General features: G+C 38.3%; 1 pseudogene; it reads right to left on the bottom strand.

Annotated features, from left to right (window-relative positions):
* Positions 1-433: 433 nt before the first annotated feature.
* Positions 434-23,197, bottom strand: part of LOC140628530 (uncharacterized) — a 37,561-nt pseudogene continuing 14,797 nt past the window's right edge.

Below are 23,197 nucleotides of genomic sequence, written 5' to 3'. Positions count from 1 at the left end.
ACTGCAAAGCTGTGCTTTGAAGCAGGAACATGGGCTCTTGTATTCCTATATAATCAATTGTTGGCTACTCCCCAGAAGGGTGGTATAACTTCCTAGGGATCTGAAGGTATGTTGGCGCTATGACCAGCCAAGGGCAATTCTCTGCAGAAAGTCACAGGTATAAGCTGTTTGTTCCAGCACTTGCAACCCATGGGGATGGGTGCTCCGGCCAGTAAAGAGGATCTGGGTGAGGCACCAAGTGTCAACTCCACTTAATGAGGATGTGCAAAGAGGGAAACTCTGCTCTGATGCATTCTTAGAAGTTTTTTCCTCAGCTTCTTTCCTGAATATACTCGTGGTTTTTCTGCTGCAAGAATTCTATAACATATATTTAGATCTGACTTCTCTGAGAAGGTTTTTCTTAAATTGAAAAAACACAAAGATTTTGTGTTTTTTACATGGGAAGACATTGATGCATACCAACAGCTGATTTCTGGATGCTGCCTTTCCCACAGTCATTGTATTTATAAGGTTTTGCTTGAGGACAAGTACTCCAGTGCTTATTCAAACTTGATTAAGGCCTTGTCACACTCAGTGCATACATAGGGCTTTTCTCCTGTGTGACTTTGCTGATGCTGTTGGGGCTGGTATTTACTTATGAAAGATTTCCCACAGTCATCACACTCATAAGTTTTCACCCCAGTATGAATTGTCTGATGTGTAATAAAAACTGACTTGTATGTGAAAATCTTCTCACATTCAGGATATATAATGGGATTTCTTTCCAGTATGAATTTTCTGGTGTGCAGAGATTTGATATTTTGGTGAAAGCCTCTCCACATTTATTGCATATATAGGGTCTCTCTTGTGTGTGACTTTCTTGATGCTTATAGACCTGTGACTTAAAAGTGAAAGAATTCCCACAGCCACTGCATTCATAGAGCTGTTCTCTAACATGAACTTTCTGATGTAGCATTAAGCTTGACTTATGGTTGAGGGTCTTTCCACATTCAGTACATACATAGGGTTTCTCTCCAGTATGAAAATTCAGATGGACATTGAGGTGAGACTTCTGGGTAAAGATTTTTCCATAGTCACTGCATTCATAAGGTTTTCCCTGAGTATGAATTCTCTAATATGTAATCAATACTTACTTGGAAGTGAAGGGCTTTCCACATTCAGGACAAACATAATCTCTCTCTCCAGTATGGGTCTTCTGATGTGCAAGGAGATTTGATCTTTTGGAGATCTCCCCACATTTTGTGCGTATATAGGGTTTTTCTCCTGTGCGAGTGTTCCTATGTTCATGGGGTTGTGATTTGGAAGGGAAAGATTTCACACAGTAACTACATTCATAAGGTTTCTCTCCACTATGAATTTTTTCATGTGCAACTAAGTGTGTTTTTTGGATAAAAGCCTGCCTATGTTCAGTGCATATAAAGGGTTTCTCTTCTGTATGAATCCTCCAGTGCAACCTGAGTATTGACAGATGGGTGAAAACTTTCTCACATTCCTTGCATTCACAGGGCTTTTTCCAAAAATGAATAATCTGATATGCAGAGAAGTGTGACTTCTTAGTGTAGACCTTCCTATATTCAGTGCATACATAGGCTATCCTCCCAATAAGAAATTTTGGAAGAGGAACATGTTCTTGCTTATAGCTGAGTACTTTACCAAATTGATTAGGTTCACAGAATTTCTTCCTGTGTGAGAATTAGCACCATCAGTATAGGAAAAACTGAGTAAAATTTTATGAATTAAACGTGGGCTCCTGTAGATTATTTTTCTATGTACATATAGTCTCTCTTCCTATTCAATGTGTTCTTATTGATGAAGGCAACATCATTCAAAAGTCTATTTTAGTTTTCCTTATGTTTATCTGGTCATCATCTTACTACGCTTTTTATTTATAATGGAAACAATAAATAGTTCCTCTTGAATTCACCCACTATCTCACTGTGAAATAAGTTTTTTTTTTGTGAAATAAGTTTTTACGGAAATTCTCTGTTATAGGGTTTTAATCCTACACTTCCCTCCTAAAAAGAGAAGAAAGAACATGAAATTGGAACATAGAATAATTAACCAAATATAGATGAGCTATATGCAACTGACCCAGGTTGGACAGAGGGACATTAGATGATAATGATGATAATGGTGGAAACACTCTTATGGGTTTTGCCATATGCTATGTACTTATACAGCACTTGGGATCTTCCAGGCACTGTTCTAAGTGATGCATATATACATACACACATACATACATATCTTTAAACTCATTAAATCCTCACAGCAATCTTTTATGTTAGATACTATTATACATGTTTTTAAAGGAAATTAAGCTCAAAATGAGTAAATAATTTTCCCAAGATAACATGGATTATATATATATGTATATATATATATACACACATATATATGTGTATGTATATATATATATATATACATACACATATATATATGTATGCATTTGAGAGATTAGATTTAAACTAAGGCTCAGCTTTACCCTAAGTAATGCATCACATTACCTGGAAGGGGAAATAACTAATATTTAAATGATTTGTATAGAAGATGAAATACAGTAGGTCTTTAATATTAATAGAATTAATAAATTATACTATTATCCAATTCTACCAAATTTTAAGATATTGAGCATGACTGGATCACAAAGTCCAGTTTTGGTTTTTTCTTTTAAAAAGTCAGGCTAAAATACTGGAATCAAGAACTTTGTCTTGTCCCCCAAACTTCACTGTTCTTACACTCTTATGTTGTACTTTTTATATCCCCAAGCCTCTTCCTTTATTCTGTAGATCTTAAGCATACCAATTCACATGCAGGGATTGGGAACTTTTTCCAACTTTTTACTACATTTAAAAACATACTAGAATGGGCAATATTTAATCACAACTAACAACCTTCAATGTAAAAAGTTCATGCCTATGCTAAAAATAATTTCTTTAACACTCTGAGCCCATAGACTTAAAGAAGCATATAAATGGAGTCATCGGTCTGAAAAAAAATAGCTATGAATGTGAGTTTGCATTCTGCTAATAACTATTTCTTAAAAAAAAATCCAGTTTATTACTAAATCCAATAATTATTCAGGCTCTTCTTCTATTAACTTTGCCTTTTTTGTTTCTTTGTGCCAACTCAAAATGTACATGTGATAGGGGCACCTGGGTGGCTCAGTGGCTGAGCATCTGCCTTCGGCTCAGGTTGTGATCCTGGGGGTCCTGGGATCGAATCCCACACCAGGCTCCCTGCGGGGAGCGTACTTCTCCCTCTGCCTATGTCTCTGCCTCTCTCTCTCTCTCTGTCATGAATAAATAAATAATTTTTAAAAATGTATTGTGATAACTGTCTTTCTCTGATTGACTTATTTCACTCAGCATAATACCCTCCAGTTCCATCCATGTCTATGTAAATGATAGGTATTCGTGGAATGGAATATGAGCATATTCCATTGTATATATATACGCCACATCTTCTTTATCCATTCATCTGTCAATGGGCATTCTGGCTCTTTCCACAGTTTGGCTATTGTGGACATTGCTGCTATGAACATTGGGGTGCAGGTGCCCCTTTGGATCACTACAGCATAGAGAATCATAGGTAAGGGAGGGAAAACTGAAAGGGAAGTCATCAGAGAGGGAGAAATACCATGAGAGACTCTTAATTATAGGAAACAAACTAAGGGTTGATGGAGGGGAGCTAAGTGGGGAGATGGGGTAATTTGATGATGGGCGTTAAGGAGGGCACTTAATGTGATAAGCACTGGATGTCATAAGTGACCAATAAATCATTGCACTACATCTGAAACTAAGTATGTACTTTATGTTGGCTAATTGAATTTAAATAAGAAATTAAAAAACCCAAAATGTATGTGTGATTCATAGATCATTTAAGACTCTTATGCTCTGAAATTAATTCACAACCCCACCACACCTGTAGGAAGACATTATTTTCTCTCATTTAAAAAAATTACTTATTTATTCATTAGAGACACAGAGAGAGGCAGAGACATAGGAGGAAAAGCAGGCTCCATACAGGAGCCTGATGCGGGACTTGATCCCAGAATTCCAGGATTATGTCCTGAGCCCAAGGCAGACACTCAAACCACTGAGCCACCCAGGTGTCCCATTTTCTCTGAATTTTAAAAGCAACACTATCTGTACTATTCTCTTTGATGCCTTTTTAGTAAGAGTTGTTCACTTTACTGGAATAACTAATGAACAAAGGCTAAATTCTTTTTTGTTTTCAAGCCAAGGTTTCCCTTACCGCTAATAATCTGTTTCTTTGAATTCTTTCTGACACACTTAAAAAACACCTACTGAAACAAGACACTCTGATTTGTCTATCTTCACAAAACCAATAATTTCAGCACTTGAACTGGTTTCTCCATTTTTCTGTTAGAAAACTTAAGAATAAAATATTACTATTGCTCTTATTCTTAAAGATTAAAAAAAGGATCTAGGATAGAAGTGATCATATACCACACAATTTTAAAAAGTATTATTTGTATATGAATATTTCTGGAAGGAAACCTAAGAAATGATTAATACTGGTTAGTCCCTAGGGAAGGGAACTGGGGACAGAGGTGGGAGTGAGAATTTTCACTGTGTACTCTTTCACACTTTTTGAATTTCAAAACTTATGCACATATTACCTCTGCAAAAATTTTAAACTAAAAAATAAAATAAGTGGGAAAAGTTTCTATTTGTTCTGAGTTTCTACGGAATGGGGATGAAGAAAGGAAAAGAATATTAGATGCTGGATTAATTAAGAACTATTTTTATGGAATAGGGAAACATATCTAAATAGTCAGAGCCCTAAATAGTCAATAGCCTAGATGCAGAAAGGAATTTCACATATAGGAAACATTAAGAAAACTGAAGTCAAGCATAAGTTATGGAAGATATATAGATATAAGGTTAAATTGGAAATATGTGGCTTGTTGTCACTGAGAGGAGAATTTAATTATGTGCTGCATAATAGGGAGTAACTGCAGTTTTATTTCATAAAGCAAGTACAAGATAAATATAATGGTTCAGGTAATGAAATCTGTCAATAGTATTTAAAATGAATTTGTTAAAAACTGGAATTAGATAATTCCATTATGAGGGAACACCTGGGTGGCTCAGTGGTTGAGTGCCTGCCTTTGGCTCAGGTCGTGATCCTGGGGTCTGAAGATGGAGTCCAGCATGGAGCTCCCCGTAGGGAGCCTGCTTCTCCCTCTGCCTGTATCTCTGCCTCTCTGTCATAAATAAATAAATACAGATCTTTTAAAAAAGATAATTCCATTGTGAACAGAATAATCCAAACATGATAAAATATAACCTTGGTTTAAGGTAACACAGATGGGACTTGAAAAGTAAGGACATTTATTATTTTTTTCTAGATTTTATTTATTTATTCATGAGAGAGAGAGAGAGAGGCAGAGGGAGAAGCAGGCTCCATGCAAGGAGCCTGATATGGGACTTGATCCCCAGACTCCAGGATCACGCCCTGGGCTGAAGGCAGGTGCTAAACTGCTGAGCCACCCAGGGATCCTCAAAGAAAAGACATTTAAATAGAACCTTCAGAAAGAGAAAAAAAAAGGATAGGAATTTCAGAGTGCAGACTTTAGAAGGGAAGAAAATTTTCTTATTTGGACAATGATGATTTCAGTTACTATACTAAGAATGAGGGAATTGAATAGTTGTGAGAAATGTCCTTTTCCATAGGTAAATATGATACTACAGTACAGTTGTAATGCAAGGACTAAAGGTATTACTATATGAATCAATAGAATAGGGAACTAGACTTCTGGGGAAGATGGTGGAGTAGGAGAATCCAGGTTCCCAGGCTCACCTCATCCCACAGATAATACCCACATTACTGTAAATATCCCAGAAAATGCCCTCAAAGATGGGCAGAACAGATTCTCCACAGTTAAATGTAGAGAGAGACCACATCAAAGAAGGGTGGAGACATGGTTGGGAGACAAATTGATCTGCAGGACTGTTCATGGAGGGAGGGACACCGTGGGTGCAGAAAGGAGGAAAAGCAGACCCTATATTAGGCACACCAGGCATGGGGAATCCACACTGGGAAGACAAATTCCCATTACATTTGCCTTTGAAAACCAGACGGGGGCAGCCCGGGTGGCTCGCTGGTTTAGTGCCACCTTTGGCTCAGGGTGTGATCCTGGAGACCCAGGATCGAGTCCCACATTGGGCTCCCTGCATGGAGCCTGCTTCTCCCTCTGCCTCTGTCTCTGCCTCCCTTTCTCTCTTTCTCTTTCTCTCTCTCTCTGTGTCTGTCATGAATAAATAAATAAAATCTTTTTTTAAAAAAAGGAGGAATCCCAAAGAAATAATCCACAAAAAACAGGGACTGAATAGGTATTACGATGACACTAAATTCATATCTTTCAATAGTAACTCTGAACATGAATGGGCTAAATGATCCCATCAAAAGACGCAGGGTTTCAGACTGGATAAAAGAAGCAAGACTCATCTATTTGCTGTCTACAAGAGACTCATTTCAGACCTAAGGACATCTACATCCTGAAAATAAAAGGTTGGAGAACCATTTACCATTCAAATGGTCCTCAAAACAAAGCAGGGGTAGCAATCCTCATATCACATAAAGTTTATCCCAAAGACTGTAGTAAGAGATGAAGAGGGACACTATATCATACCTAAATGGTCTATCCAACAAGAGGACCTAACAATCATGAATATTTATGGCCCTAATGTGGGAGCTGCCAAGTATATCAATCAATTAATAACCAAGTAAAGACATACTTAGATAATAATACACAATTACTGGGAGACTTCAACACGGCATTTTCTGCAAATGACAGATATTCTAAGCACAACATCTCCAAAGAAACAAGAGCTTTAAATGATACACTGGACCAGATGGATTTCAGAGATATTTACAGAACTTTACATCCAAACACAACTGAACACACATTCATCTCAAGTGCACATGGAACTTTCTTCAGAATAGACCACATACTGGGTCACAAATCAGGTGTTAACTGATACCAAAAGATTGGGATTGTTCCCTGCATATTTTCAGACCATAATGCTTTGAAACTTGAACTCAATCACAAGAAGAAATTTGGAAGAAACTCAAACACGTGGAGGTTAACACCATCCTGCTAAAAGGTGAAAGGGTCAACCAGGAGATTAGAGAATAATTAAAAAGATTCATGGAAACTAATGAAAAGGAAGATACAACCATTCAAAATCTTTGGGAAACAGCAAAAGCAGTTCTAAGAGGGAAATACATCGCAATACAAGCATCCCTCAAAAAACTCGAAAAAACCGGCTCGGGGATCCCTGGGTGGCGCAGCGGTTTAGCGCCTGCCTTTGGCCCAGGGCGCGATCCTGGAGACCCGGGATCGAATCCCACATCGGGCTCCCGGTGCATGGAGCCTGCTTCTCCCTCTGCCTATGTCTCTGCCTCTCTCTCTCTCTCTGTGACTATCATAAATAAATAAAAATTAAAAAAAAAACTCGAAAAAAACTCAAATACACAAGCTAACCTTGCACCTAAAGGAACTGGAGAAATAACAGCAAATAAACCTACACCCAGCAGAAGAAGGGAGTTAATAAAGATTCGAGCAAAACTCAATGAAATAGAGACCAGAAGAACTGTAGAACAGATCAACAGAACTAGGAGTTGGTTCTTTCAAAGAATTAATAAGATAGATAAACCATTACCCAGCCTTAATAAAAGAAAACAGAAAAGACTCAAGTTAATAAAATCACGAATGAAAAAGGAGAGATCATACCCAATACCAAGGAAATACAAACAATTTTAAACACATATTATGAGCAGCTACACGCCAATAAATTAGGCAATCTAGAAGAAATGGACGCATTTCTGGAAAACCACAAACTACCAAAACTGGAACAGGAAGAAATAGAAAACCTGAACAGGCTGATAACCAGGAAGGAAATTGAAGCAGTCATCAAAAACCTCCCAAGACACAAAAGTCCAAGGCAAGATGGCTTCCCAGGGGAATTCTATCAAACGTTTAAAGAAGAAATAGTACCTATTCTACTGAAGCTGTTCTGAAAGATAGAAAGGGACGGAATACTTCCAAACTCGTTTTATGAGGCCAGCATCACCTTGATTCCAAAACCAGAAAAAGACCCCACCAAAAATGAGAATTATAGACCAATATCCCTGATGAACACCAATGCAAAAATTCTCAACAAGATACTAGCCAATAGGATCCAACAGTACATTAAGAAGATTATTCACCATGACCAAGTGGGATTTATCCCTGGGACACAAGGCTGGTTCAACACTGGCAAAGCAATCAACGTGACAGATCATATCAACAAGAGAAAAAACAAGAACCATATGATCCTCTCAATAGATGCAGAGAAAGCCTTTGACAAAAGACAGCATCCATTCCTGATCAAAACTCTTCAGAGTGTAGAGATAGAGGGAACATTCCTCAGTATCTTAAAAGCCATCTACATAAAGCCCACTGCAAATATCATTCTCAATGGGGAAACACTGGGAGCCTTTCCCCTAAGATCACGAACACAACAGGGATGTCCACTCTCACCACTGCTACTCAACATAGTACTAGAAGTCCTAGCTTCAGCAATGAGGCAACAAAAAGAAATAAAAGGCATTCAAATTGGCAAAGAAGAAGCCAAACTCTCCCTCTTTGCAGATGACATGATACTGTACATAGAAAACCCAAAGACTCCACCCCAAGATTGCTAGAACTCATACAGCAACTCGGCAGTGTAGCATTTCTATACATTAACAATGAGACTGAAGAAAGAGAAATTAAGGAATCAATCCCATTTACAATTGCGCCCAAAAGCATAAGATATCTAGGAATAAACCTAACCAAAGAGGTAAAGGATCTATACCCTAAAAACTACAGAACACTTCTGAAAGAAATGGAGGAAGACACAAAGAAATGAAAAAATATTCCATGCTCCTGGATTGGAAGAATTAATATTGTGAAAATTTCAAGGTTACCCAGGGCAATTTACCCATTTAATGCAATCCCTATCAAAATACCATGGACTTTCTTCAGAGAGTTAAAACAAAGCATCTTAAGATTTGTCTGAAATCAGAAAAGACTCTGAATAGCCAGGGGAATATTGAAAAAGAAAACCAGAGCCGGGGGCATCACAATGCCAGATTTCAGGTTGTACTACATAGCTATGATCTTCAAGACAGTATGGTACTGGCACAAAAACAGACACATAGATCAATGGAACAGAATAGAGAATCCAGAAATGGACCCTCAACTCTATGGTCAACTAATATTCGACAAAGCAGGAAAGACCATCCACTGGAAAAAGGACAGTCTCTTCAATAAATGGTGCTGGGAAAATTGGACAGCCACGTGCAGAAGAATGAAACTAGACCATTTTCTTACCCCATACACAAAGATAAACTCAAAATGGATGAAAGATCTAAATGTGAGACAAGAGGGGATCCCTGGGTCGCTCAGCAGTTTGGTGCCTGCCTTTGGCCCGGGGCATGGTCTTGGAGTCCTGGGATCAAGTCTCACATCCAGCTTCCTGCGTGGAGCCTACTTCTCCCTCTGCCTGTGTCTCTGTCTCTGTCTCTGTCTCTGTCTCTCTCTCTGTGTGTGTGTGTTTCCCATGAATAAAAAATAAAATCTTTAAAAAAATTAAAAAATAAAAATAAATAAATGTGAGACAAAAATCCATTAAAATCCTAGAGGAGAACAGAGGCAACACCCTTTTTGAACTTGGCCACAGTAACTTCTTGCAAGATACATCTAAGAAGGCAAGGGAAACAAAAGCAAAAATTAACTATTGGGACTTCATCAAGGTAAAAAGCCTCTGCACAGCAAAAGAAACAGTCAACAAAACTAAAAGACAACCTACAGAATGGGAGAAGACATTTGCAAATGACGCATCAGATAAAGGGCTAGTATCCAAGATCTATAAAGAACTTATTAAACTCAGCAGCCAAGAAACAAACAATCCAGTCATGAAATGAGTGAAAGACATGAACAGAAATTTCACAGAGGGAGACATAGACATGGCCAACAAGCACATGAGAAAATGCTCCGCATCACTTGCCATCAGGGAAATACAAATCAAAACCACAATGAGATACCACCTCACACCAGTGAGAATGGTGAAAATTAACAAGACAGGAAACAGATTTTGGAGAAAATGTGGAGAAAGGGAAACCCTCTTGCACTGTTGGTGGGAATATGAACTGGTGCAGCCACTCTGGACAACTGTGTGGAGGTTCCTCAAAAGAGTTAAAAATAGATCTGCCCTATGACCCAGCAATTGCACTGCTGGGGATTTACCCCAAAGATACAGATGCAGTGAAACGCCGGGACACCTGCACCCCGATGTTTATAGCAGCAATGTCCACAATAGCCAAACTGTGGAAGGAGCCACGGTGTCCGTGGCAAGATGAATGGATAAAGAAGATGTGGTCTATGTATATAATGGAATATTACTCAGCCATTAGAAACAACAAATACCCAACATTTGCTTCAACGTGGATAGAACTGGAGGATATGATGCTGAGTGAAGTAAGTCAATAGGAGGAGGACAAACATTATATGGTCTCATTCATGGGGAATATAAAAATAGTGAAAGGGAATAAGGAAAAGAGGAGAGAAAATGAGTGGGAAATATCAGAGAGGGAGACAGAACATGAGAGATTCCTAACTCTGGGAAACGATCAAGGGGTAGTTGAAGGGGAGGTGGGTGGGGGATGGGGTTACTGGGTGACGGGCACTGAGGGGGGCGCTTGTCGGTATGAGCACTGGGTGTTATGCTATATGTTGGCAAATCGAACTCCAATTAAAAAATATACCAAAAAAAAAGGAAGTGTAAGAAGCCAAGAAAATTATGCAAAGAAATACTGAGAGGATGTTTAGCAAATATTAAAACTTATAATGTAAACAAATGCAAGCAAAACAAGGATAAATAGGCCAGTAATATATAGGAAAATGTCCAGACATTGATCTTAAAGTATATGGGAATAGATATGACATTGGTGATGTTCAAATGAAGGAGTATAGGAAAGTTCATTATGTAAAAGCCAGGGGGGAGAAGAGGAATAAACAAAGGATAGGGGAATGCACAGAAGGAATCTACGGCCTATTTAACTAGAAAAGATGCTCAACCTCACTAATAGGTGAAAAAACATAGGTAAAATGGAACTAGATATAATTATTCATTCCTTAGAATGATATAAAATGAAAAAGAAGAACATCATTCAGTGCTGGAGAGGCTTTGGGAAAATGAGGTATTTTATACATTGCTAGTATGAGTATTTCATATGCCTTTATTTATATATATGTATATATTACATATATTGGGTATTTAATATATATTATATACATAATGTATGTAATATAATGTATATGATATTTCTGAGAGTCATTTGATAATATCTAATCTAAAAATACACATACCTCAGGGCAGCTGGGTGGCTCAATCCTTTAAATGTCTGACTCTTGATCTCAGCTCAGGTCTTGATCTCAGGGTCCTGAGTTCCAGCGTCTCATTGGTCTTGGAGCCTACTTAAATACACACACACACACACACACACACACACACACACACATCTGTACCTAATAAGATTCAAATACACAAAAACACAAAGAGAAATGCACAATATCACCATCACACTGCCCTCTATAGAACAAATAAGTGTTCTATTGATCTATGTGTCTATTTATGTGCCAGTACCACACTGTCTTGATGATCACAGTTTTGTAACACAGCTTGAAATCTGGCATTGTGATGCCCCCGGCATTGGTTTTCTTTTTTAATATTCCCCTGGCTATTCGGGGTCTTTTCTGATTCCACAGAAATCTTAAGATTATTTGTTCCAACTCTCCGAAGAAAGTCCATGGTATTTTTTAAAAAGATTTTATTTATTTATGCATGAGACACACACACATACACACAGAGAGAGAGAGAGAGAGAGGGGAGCAGAGACACAGGCAGAGCAAGAAGCAGGCTCCATGCAGGGAGCCAGACCTGGGACTCCATCCCTGGTCTCCAGGATCCCACCCTGGGCTGAAGGCGGCGCTAAACCGCTGAGCCACCCGGGCTGCCCAAGTCCATGGTATTTTGATTGAGATTGCATTGAACATGTAAATTGCCCTGGGTAGCATAGACATTTTCACAATATTGATTTTTCCAACCCATGAGCATGGAATGTTTTTCCATATCTTTGTGTCTTCCTCAATTTCTTTCAGAAGTGTTGTGTGGTTTTTAGGGTATAGATCCTTTACTCCTTTGGTTAGGTTTATTCCTAGGTATTTTATGCTTTTGGGTGCAATTGTAAATGGGATTGACTCCTTAATTTCTCTTTCTTCAGTCTCATTGTTAGTGTATAGAAATGCCACTGACTTCTGGGCATTGGTTTTGTATCCTGCCACATTACTGAATCACTGTATGACTTCTAGAAATCTTGGGGTGGAGTCTTTTGGGTTTTCTATGTAGAGTATCATGTCTTCAGCGAAGAGGGAGAGTTTGACTTCTTCTTTGCCAATTTGAATGCCTTTTATTTCTTTTTGTTGTCTGATTGCTGAGGCTAGGACTTCTAGTACTATGCTGAATAACAGTGGTAAGAGTGGACATCCCTGTCAGTTCCTCATCTTAGGGGAAAGGCTCTCAGTTTTTCCCCATTGAGAATGATATTCGCTGTGGGCTTTTCATAAATGGGCTTTAAGATATTGAGGAATGTTCCCTCTATCCCTTCACTTTGAAAAGTTTTAATCAGGAATGGATTCTGTATTTTGTCAAATGCTTTCTCTGCATCTAATGAGAGGATCATGTGGTTCTTGTTTTTGTTGTTGTTGTTGTTGATATGATCTATCACGTTGATTGTTCTACAAGTGTTGAACCACCCTTGCATCCCGGGGATAAATCCTACTTGGTCATGGTGAATAATCTTCTTAATGTACTGGTGGATCCTATTGGCTAGTACTTTGTTGAGAATTTTTGCATCTGTGTTCATCAGGGATATTGGTCTATAATTCTCCTTTTTGGTGGGGTCTTCGTCTGGTTTTGGAATCAAGGTATAATGCTGGCCTCATAAGATGAGTTTGGAAGTATTCCGTCCCTTTCTATCATTTGAAACAGCTTTAGTAGAATAGATATTATTTCTTCTTTAAATGTTTGATAGAATTACCCTGGGACGCCATCTGGCCCTGGACTTTTGTGTCTTGGGAGGTTTTTGATGACTGCTTCAATTTCCTCCCTGGTTATTGGCCTGTTCAGGTTTTCTATTTCTTCCTGTTCCAGTTTTGGTAATTTGTGGTTTTGCAGAAATGCATCCACTTCTTCTAGATTGCCTAATTTGTTGGCATATAGCTGCTCATAATACGTTTTTAATATCGTTTGTATTTCCTTGGTATTGGCTGTGATCTCTCCTCTTTCATTCATGACTTTTTTAAAAATAGATTTTATTTATTTATTCATGAGAGATACAGACACAGAGGGAGAGACATAGGCAGAGGGAGAAGCAGGCTCCTTATAGGGAGCCTGATGTGGGACTCGATTCCTGGATCCCAGTATCATGACCTGAGCCAAAGGCAGACACTCAACCACTGAGCCACCCAGGTGCCCCTCATTCATGATTTTATTAATTTGAGTCTTTTTTCTTTTTGATAAGACTGGCAGGTTTATCTATCTTATTAATTATTTCAAAGAACCAACTCCTGGTTTTATTGATCTGTTCCACAGTTCTTCTAATCTCTATTTCATTGAGTTCTGCTCAAATCTTTATTATCTCACTTCTGCTTGGTGTAGGCTTTACTTGCTGTTCTTTCTCCAATTCCTTTAGGTGTGAGGTTAGCTTGTGTATTTGAATTTTTTCCAATTTTTTGAGGGAGGCTTGTATTGCAATGTATTTCCCAAAAAGGGGCTTCTTCATGGTTTTATCCCTTAGTCATATTCATCCTAGAAGCCACCTCTATTGATGTACAATTGCAAACAAAGGCTTTAGCCAAACATAAAACAGCCTTCATGGTGAGAGGAGCCTCAAAGCTCACTATGGCACTTCTAGGACTTATGTTGGGACCGCAACACAAAATAACCAAAACAGTATGCTTGCTCAGCAGGACTCTAAGTGATACTTCCCAGGCACTAGACACACTCAACCAAGAATTAAGTGAAGTCAGATAGGGACTTCTTGAAAACCAGGACATTACTGACTACCTGCTATTGCTATGCCATTTGAGGTGTGCTAAGTTTCTTCCCATGTGTTGTTTTAAAATTACAGATAATCCCCACAAGGTGTCCCAATTTATAGGAGACATTCATGATCAATTAAATAAGATCAAGATATCCACTGGTCTATTTGACGGAATTGGTAATTGGGGATCTTAACTAAGAGATGTGATCACAGTTTTGAACCTAACACTTTTTTAAAAAAATATTTTTATTTATTTATTCATGAGAGACACAAAGAAGAGGCAGAGACACATAGGCAGAGAGAGAAGCAGACTCCCTGCAGGGAGACTGATGCAGGACTCAATCACAGGACCCTGGGATCATGACCTGAGCCAAAGGCAGAGGCTCAACCACAGAGCCACCCAGGTGCCCCCCCAACACTTGTTTAATGCTTATCCTTTTGCATGTGCTGATGCATACACTATTTGCTGTCAATTGTGACCCCCCCCTTGGAGCCATACTGCCATCCCTGAACTGACCCCTGGATAGATTCTAACTGCTGCACAACCGCCACCTCATTTCAGCAGGAAGCAGCCAGAGCAGTCATCATCCTAATTCCTAATTCCCTAAAGGCAGTTAGGGTCACTTATAAAATTAAATCTAAGTGATAATTATGCTGGTGCAGCATTACAACCAATTTTCAGCATTGCCCCACAATGAGTTTACTGCCCTGTAGTACCTCAAATATGGAAATTATGGAGATACCATTGCCCCTCTGGTGCATAGATGAGAAGAAGCCATCATATCTCTTCAATGGATGAACTGCTACTCATTCTTCAAAACCCAAATTCACATACCTCTTATGGGAAGCCCTCCCTGACTGTGGTAGGAGAGTCCATGCCAGCTGAAGGCCCTTCTGACCCAGCAGTGGGGAAAGCTTTTTGAAAGGGCCTAGGCCAGGGTGCATGGGTGACTTGGTCAGTTAAGTGCCTGACTCTTGGTCTCAGGGTCATGTGTTCAAGCCCCGAGTTGGGTGTAAAGATTATTTAAATTAAAACTTAAAAAAAAGAGGGAGGAGGAGATAAAGAAGATGAAAGCAAAGCATCCTTTGATGATAGATATTTATACTGAAGTATATGGGTGAAATGATATGAAGTTTGGTATTATCTTTAAAATACTCAAACAAGGGAGGACAGGAGTGAGGGGTGGAGGAGTGATGAAGCAAGAAAGACAGAATGTTGATGATAACTGTTCAAACTGAGTGATGGGTACATGAGGATTCGGCATGCTTTTTGTTCTATTTTAGTATATATGTAAGAAGTTCATCATGAATTTTTTAAAAATTGGGACAAGAAATGGATGGGAATATTCACAACTAATAATATTAATAAAATAGATTTCAAAGTGAAGAATTTTAAGAGAAATAAAGCATGCAGCCACTGAGAAAATCCACCAATCTGAGCATCTATATGTGTGGGGGTATGTATATGCTTTTGAAATATATAAAATAAAAACTAATACAACAGGAAAAAATTTGCAAATATTCAATTACAGTATAAAAATATTATATCCCACAGAAATGGACAGGTCAAGGGATGACATATGCAAGGTATTCATATTGGAATAATACAACTTAAAAGCTTGATATTTTATATGTCTATATTCAATCCTTATTTCATACTCAACAGAGAATGCACATGTTTTACACATAAATGACATATTCTGAAAAAATTTTCCTTGCACTAGGCCACAAAGGATATAACAAATTTTAACAAATTATATCACACAGGCCATATTCACAGACTAGAATGCAATAAAAATGGAGATAAAGACAAAGAGACAGCAAAAATCTCAAATGCTTGGACAGTGAAAGCACTCACACAAAATTAATACTTAGGTTAAGGAGGGCACCTGCGTGCCTCATTGGTTAAGCATCTGCCTTTGGCTCAGGTCGTCATCCTGGGGTGTGGGATTGAGTCCTGCATCTGGCTCCATGCAGGGGGCCTGCTTCTCCCTTTGCCTATGTCTCTGCCTCTCTGTGTCTCTAATGAATAAATACATAAAATCTCTAAAAACAATACTTATGTTAAGGAGGATGTGGAAACAGATTACCAGCTACTTGGAATTACAAGAGCACTACATAACACCTATGTGATGTGCAAAGTGATATACTTAAGATGATTTATATCATAAAGTGCATTTATTAGTAAATGAGAAAGACTGAAACCAATTATTTAAGCTTTTAGTACAAACTGTAGGACAGGAAAACAAAATATCCACAAAGGAAGTAGAAGTTAAAAAAGAAATAAGCAAGATAATTAGCAAATCTTGAATGGTCAGAGAAATTCATGTTGAGACCATGGTGAGTTACCATATATACCCTTTCATTGGACAAAAATTAAGCAATTGAACAAGATTAAATGTTGGTGAGAGCGCAGACCCACAATATCTCTTACAGTGTTCATGGGAGTATAAATTAGTGAACCCATTTTGGAAAATTATTTGGCATCCCCTTCTACAAATACCTCACCACACTGTGAGTCTACTCTTAGGAATAACCCCAAGAGAAACTCTTGCCCATATGCCCAGAAAACATGTAAAAAGACATTCATGAAAGCCTATTAACAACATCAGAACCTGGAAACAAACCAGATGCTCAGCAAAGGTCAAACTACAGCGAGACCCAACAGTATGAGCAGTATTATGGGGAAAAATTAATCAGAAACAATTATATACAGGATGATACACTAATTCCAACATTTTGTTATGAGCACTTCCAGGTATAAAGAAAAGTTGAAAGAATTTTAAAGTAAGCATGCAGAAAAACACATTTTATTAAATATATCTCTTCTATTCATTTATCCACCCTTCTGTCCATTCATCAACTCAGCTTTTTATGGATGCATTTCAATATATTTTCCAGTCACCAGCACGCATCACTCCTAAAAACTTCAACATGCATATCATAAACTGGAGGTCAGTATTTATTTACATTTTTAAGGAAAAATTTACATGCAGTAAAATGCACCACTCAAGATTTTATTTTAACCACTCGAGATTAGAAGTACATACAGACCTCTAGTTTCAGCTCTGATGTATTAAGAGCTTGGAGGTCATTACTCTCACTCTAACAACAAGAAAAAAATGCTGAACAAACTGAAAATCATTGACTTTTCATAGACTTCTCAGAGAATCAGGATTATGGAGCCAACAGTCACCCCAAAATTTGGAGAGACAAACAAATACAGGGAATCACAGCCAATGTTAGCTTACGTTATCTGAAGCTGAAGCCATTGGAGCCATAAACTGGTAGGACCTTTCACTGGTAATTTTGACAAATTGCCAGAGGCTAAGAGTAGATCAGCTTGTGAGGGAGAAACGTCTGGGGGTCCAGTCTTAGGGAGGCCTCACACTTTTACAGATTTTACCTCCAGGAACCCAACCAGATTCTCAAAGTGAAAATCTAAGAAAACTCCCTTAGGTTGTGGGTAAGAGGAGGATCAAAGTTACCATTTTGATGTACACCCAGAGATTTCTCTGTAATGAGGGACTGTTCTCCAAAAGAAACAAAATTTTTCCAGAGATTTGTCTATATGGGGAAAGGCAGTCAACTCCAGCCCTCTCTAACCTTCCTCTCTGATCTAAAGGGAGTGAGGGAAAAAAAGGCTAAAAAACACTTCTGAAGGTCACATTCCAGACACTCAGGCCCAGTAAAAGAATGAGATTTAATTATACAATTACAGAACACTTTCTTTCCTGGATGCCTGGGTCCCTCAGTCAGTTAAGTGTCTGCCTTCTGCTCAGGTCATGATCTCAGGGTCCTGGGATGGAGCCTTGTGTTGGGCTCCTTGCTCAGCGGGGAGCCTGCTTCTCCTTTTAGCCCTCCCTCTGCTTGTTTTCTCTCTCTCTCTCTCTCTCTCAAATAAATAAAATATTAAAAAAAACGAATGCTTCCTTTCCTTCACTCCATACCACCACATCAACTGGCCTCCAGAATAATGACAGTGGATTAAAACTGAAAGAGCTGAAGAACACAGACTCTATATGACAGAATATTATATTAATTATATTATTATATTATATATTAATTAATATATTATGGGAATTCAAAGACACTTTTTTTTCTTCTTAGGGAGAGAAGAAAAACCAAAACAAGGACACTAGAGGTATCTCAAGGCTCTGGCAGCTGTAGCTATAGCAAACATTAAACACACTCAGCTCGTAGTCAGATTAACATAAAACTTCACACTAAAGGCCCATGTACATCAGATACCCAACACATCATGTCCAGCTTTCAACAAAAAATTATAAAAGCATGCTAAATGCAAGAAAAACACAGTCCAATAGATTCTCTCTCCCTCTTCCTCTGCCTCTGCCCTTCCCCTGCCACTCACACAGGCTCTCTCTCTCCCCTCATAAAATATATATCTCTATCATTATCTCTATCTCTATCTCTATCCATATCCCCAAATATTTAGACATTCAATAACACAATTCTAAATAAAACATGGGTCAAAGAAAAAGCCTCAAGAGAAATGAAAAATATTTGAAGTAAACAAAATGAAATATACAACTTACGAAAATGTGTGAGATAACAGTGAAAGCGGGCAGCCCAGGTGGCTCAGCGGTTTAGCGCCGCCTTCAGCGAGGGTGTGATCCTGGAGTCCTGGGATCGAGTCCCACGTCAGGCTCCCCGCATGGAGCCTGCTTCTCCCTCTGCCTGTGTCTCTGCCTCTCTCTCTCTCTCTCTGTCTCTCATTAGTAAATTAAAAAAAAATCTTAAAAAAAAAAAGATATGGTGAAAGCAATGCTTAAAGGGAAATTTGTAACCTTGAACACATATATTGGAAAAGGAGAAAGAGTGACATCCATAATCTAAGTTTTCTCCTTAGGAAACATACAAATGGCCATTAAGCACATGAAAAGATTCATTAGACAGCAGGAAAATGCTAATTAGAATCACAATGAGATATCACTTCACAGCCATTAGAATGGTTAAAACTAAAAAGACAATTTCACCAGTGTTGGCAAGGGTAAGGAACAACTGGAACTGTCATACACTGCTGGTGGAATTGTAAAATTATAAAAGTACATGGGAAAACAGCTTGGCAGTTTCTTAAATAGGTAAACATACACCTACTGTATGACCCAGCCATTCCACTCTGGGTATTTACCCAAAAGATATAACAGCTTATGTCCATACATAGACTTGTACATGAATGTTTAAAATAACTTTATGTGTAAGAGCCTAAACCTGGGAAGAACACAGAAATCCATTGAGTCGAATGGATAGGGGTAGCCCGGGTGGCTCGGCGGTTTAGCGCCACCTTCAGCCCAAGGCCTGATCCTGGAGCCCCGGGATCGAGTTCCGCATCGGGCTCCCTGCATGGAGCCTGTTTCTCCCTCTGCCTGTGTCTCTGCCTCTCTCTCTCTTTCTTTGAGTGTCTCTCATGAATAAATAAATAAAATCTTTAAAAAAAGAGTCAAATGGATAGATAAAGATAGATAGATAGATAGTGGTAGATCCATACGCTATAATGCTACGCAGCAATAAAAAGTAACTGACACACACAACCTGAATGATTTCAAAATAATTATGCTGGGTGAAAGAAACCAAACACAGAAGAGAAAATACTGTATTACTCCATTTCTATAATATCCTAGAAAGTGCACATGAATCTATAATGACAGAAAACACATCAGTGGTTATTTGGAGGTGAGGATGGGGAGGACTTCTAGATTACAAATAGGCAAGACGAGACTTTGGGGGCACAGTGATAGAAATATTTGTAATCTTGATTGTGGTGATGTTTACATGTGTGTACATTGACTTGTGGAGTTTTGCACAAAAATGAAAAATTTAGATCATTCTAATTTAGAAACATCAAAGAAAAAATTCCTAAGTAAAACATTAGGAAACAGAATCTGTCAGTGCATTAAAAAAATCATATGCCATAACCGAGTAAGACTAAAGGAGGATTACAAGGGGCTCGAAACATATGAAAAGATGCTCAATCACTTTCATACTAAGAGAAATGAAAATTTAAACACTTGGAATATCATATCTCATCTATCAAGATTAGCAAAAATCTAAAAGTTTAATAACACACTCTGTTGGTGAAGTTGTGGGAAAACCGACACTCTATGTTGGGCATAGTCAGTGATACAATTCTATGGAGGTGAACCTGAAAATATTTAGCAAATTACAAATGCATTTAATTACAACTCAGAAGCTACATTTCTGGGACTCTATTCGAGGAATTTACCTATACATGTTTGGAAGGTATATTATAAGGTCACTCACTGTGGCATTGTTTGAAACAGAAAAATCCAAGTGTAAAAAGAAAAAAAAGAAAAATCCAAGTGTGCATCAGTAGGACTCAAAGAAATCAATGAAGTCAAATAATCAGTATGATTCCAATCAGTAGATTCAAGAAGCATCAAGATGTAATATTAGAAGTAAGAATAAACATAGTTTCAGAGAGAGCAAGGTAAAGAAAGACCCGAGAACCAGTATATATAACAAATTGCAATTGGGGAAGGAAACTGGAATCAATGAGTATTGTGTGTAGGATTTCCCGTAGAATGTTATGATAGTACTTACTATTCATTAATTGCACTGATATTTCTTAAGCATTAGTTGTATGTTATGTAATGTATCTGCAAATACATTATGATGCTGGCACATGAATATAATAATTCTCAACAAACAAATGAACATGCAAGGAAGGAAAACTCTTTACAGAACAATGTCAACTAATATAGAAAGATACAGAATTAGAAAACCACCATTTGCAAATCCCAAGTTAATCATTGTTTTAGGCAAACATAATCAATGGATGATAAAACAATTTTATGAATGCTTACCTGTGTGTCATGGGCTGAATTGTGTTCCCCCAAAATTCATATGTTGAAGCCGTAATCCTCAGTATCTGAGAATGTGACATATTTGGAGATAGGGCCTCTAAAGAGGTGATTAAGTTAAAATGATGCCTTAAGGGTAGGCACTGATCCAATCTGACTGGTATCCTTATAAGAAGAGGAGATTAGGATTTGCAGAGAGACACCAAACATGCCAAACATGCATAAAGGAGCAACCATGTAAAAATGCAGCAAGAGAGGGACCATATGCAAGCCAAGGAGAGAGGCCTCAGAAGAAACCAAACTTGCCAACACCTTGACCTTGGACTTCTAGCCTCCAGAATGGTAAGAAAGTGGATTTCTGTTGTTTATGCCACCCAGTTTTATGGAATTAGGTTATGGCAGACTTAGCAAACTAACACATTGGGGGAAGAGATTATTCACAGGATCATCAATGAATTACCCAACAGATAAATAATTAAATACAAAAGAAAAAGGATTTCTGGGGCACTTGGCTTCCTCAGTCAATTAAGTGTACGTTATGACTCTTGATTTTGGCTCAGGTAATGGTCCAAGGGTTGTGAGATCAAACCCCATGTCTGGCTCTAAGCTCAGCCAGAAGTCTGCTGGAGATTCTCTCTCCCTCTCCCTCTGCCCCTCCCTGCGCTCTCTCTCTAAAATAAACAAATAAGTCCTTAAAAAGAAAAGAAAAGAATGGGATGCCTGGGTAGCTCAGCAATTGGGCACCTGCCTTCGGCTCAGGTCGTGATCCCCCGGGATCTGGGATCGAGTCCCGTATCAGGCTCCCTGTGAGGAGTCTGCTTCTCCCTCTGCCTATGTCTCTGCCTTTCTCTCTCAGTCTGTGTCTGTCATGAATAAATAAATAAATCTTAAGAAAAAGAAAAAAGAAAAGAAAAAAAGATTTCTTTACAATGAAGAAATTAAATTTAGTATTAACAAATATAGGATGCATGGACACATGTCTCCAGACATGACTCACTGAGAGGGACAAATCACCCATGCAGATTTCTTTCCCAAGCTGTTTGACCTGAATCTATTCATTAGGAAACAATTAGAACTGCAGAACCATCTACAACACAACTGGCAAACTCTTCAGAAATACCAAGGTCATGACAAATTTAAAAAAACAAAAACAACAACAACAAAAAACCAAAAACAAACAAAAAAAACAGGCTGGGAAAATACTCTTAGTTTAAAAAGAGATTAGAGACTAAAGAGGTGTGATGCCATGAATGATGCCAAATGCCATGAATGAACCCTATTTGTATTTGGGACTTTAAAAGAAATTTGAGGATAATTAGAAAAACTTGAAGTTGGGATGCATATATTATTTTATGATTGTTAAATTTAAGTGTGATGCAGTTTTTGGGAGGAGTTGGAGAAGGTGATGAAACTGTAACGTGATGGTAGTGGTGGTTTTACAAATCTATACATGTATTCAAACTAATGAATTGTACACAAAGTAGTTAATTTTACTGTATGATAATTTTTAAATAAAATTGAAAGTTAGAGTGCTTGGGTGGCTCAGTCAGTTAAGCATCTGACTTTGGCTCAGGTCATGATCTCAGGGTCCTGTATGGGGAGCCCCATGTAGGGCTCTGTGCTCAGTCGGTTTGTTCCTCTCCCTCTGCCCCTCCCCCCACGCACGCTTGCGAGCACTCTCTCTCTTTCTCAGATAAATAAATAAAATCCTTTTTAAAAAATTGAAATTCATATCATGGATTTCTTAGATGTGGGAATGGGCTTGTGGTTATAAAAAACAAACAAACAAACAAACAAAAAAACAAGGTCCTTGTTCTTAGGAGTGTGGAAATATACAAAGATGACTCCAATGGGGAAAGAGGCTACAAAGCTTTCTATAGCAAGGGAATCAGCCACCAACATGTAGGAAAGCTTTATAGTGAAGAAAAGAAAGACTTCAGGCACGTCCTGTGGAAATAAATGAAGACAAACCAAATGAGAACAGCAAAGGCCATTTATTCTGAGCTCACCATGGCAAGGAAGTCTGACATTGTCACTTGCCTTTTGGCAGAGACTCAAAGGCAGACAGAGGAGTGGAAAAAACTTTACAGTAAAAAAAGGGAAGGCTTCAGGTATGCCCTGATTGTAAAGCTGTTGGCATGGGGAAGCTGTAGGCAGGCTAACTAGAAGCAGCGCATCTTAGGTGATTGGTTTGGGGA

The sequence above is a fragment of the Canis lupus genome, chromosome X, assembly GCF_048164855.1.
Source record: "Canis lupus baileyi chromosome X, mCanLup2.hap1, whole genome shotgun sequence".
Taxonomy (NCBI): domain Eukaryota; kingdom Metazoa; phylum Chordata; class Mammalia; order Carnivora; family Canidae; genus Canis; species Canis lupus.
This window is presented reverse-complemented; position numbering and strand designations above follow the sequence as displayed.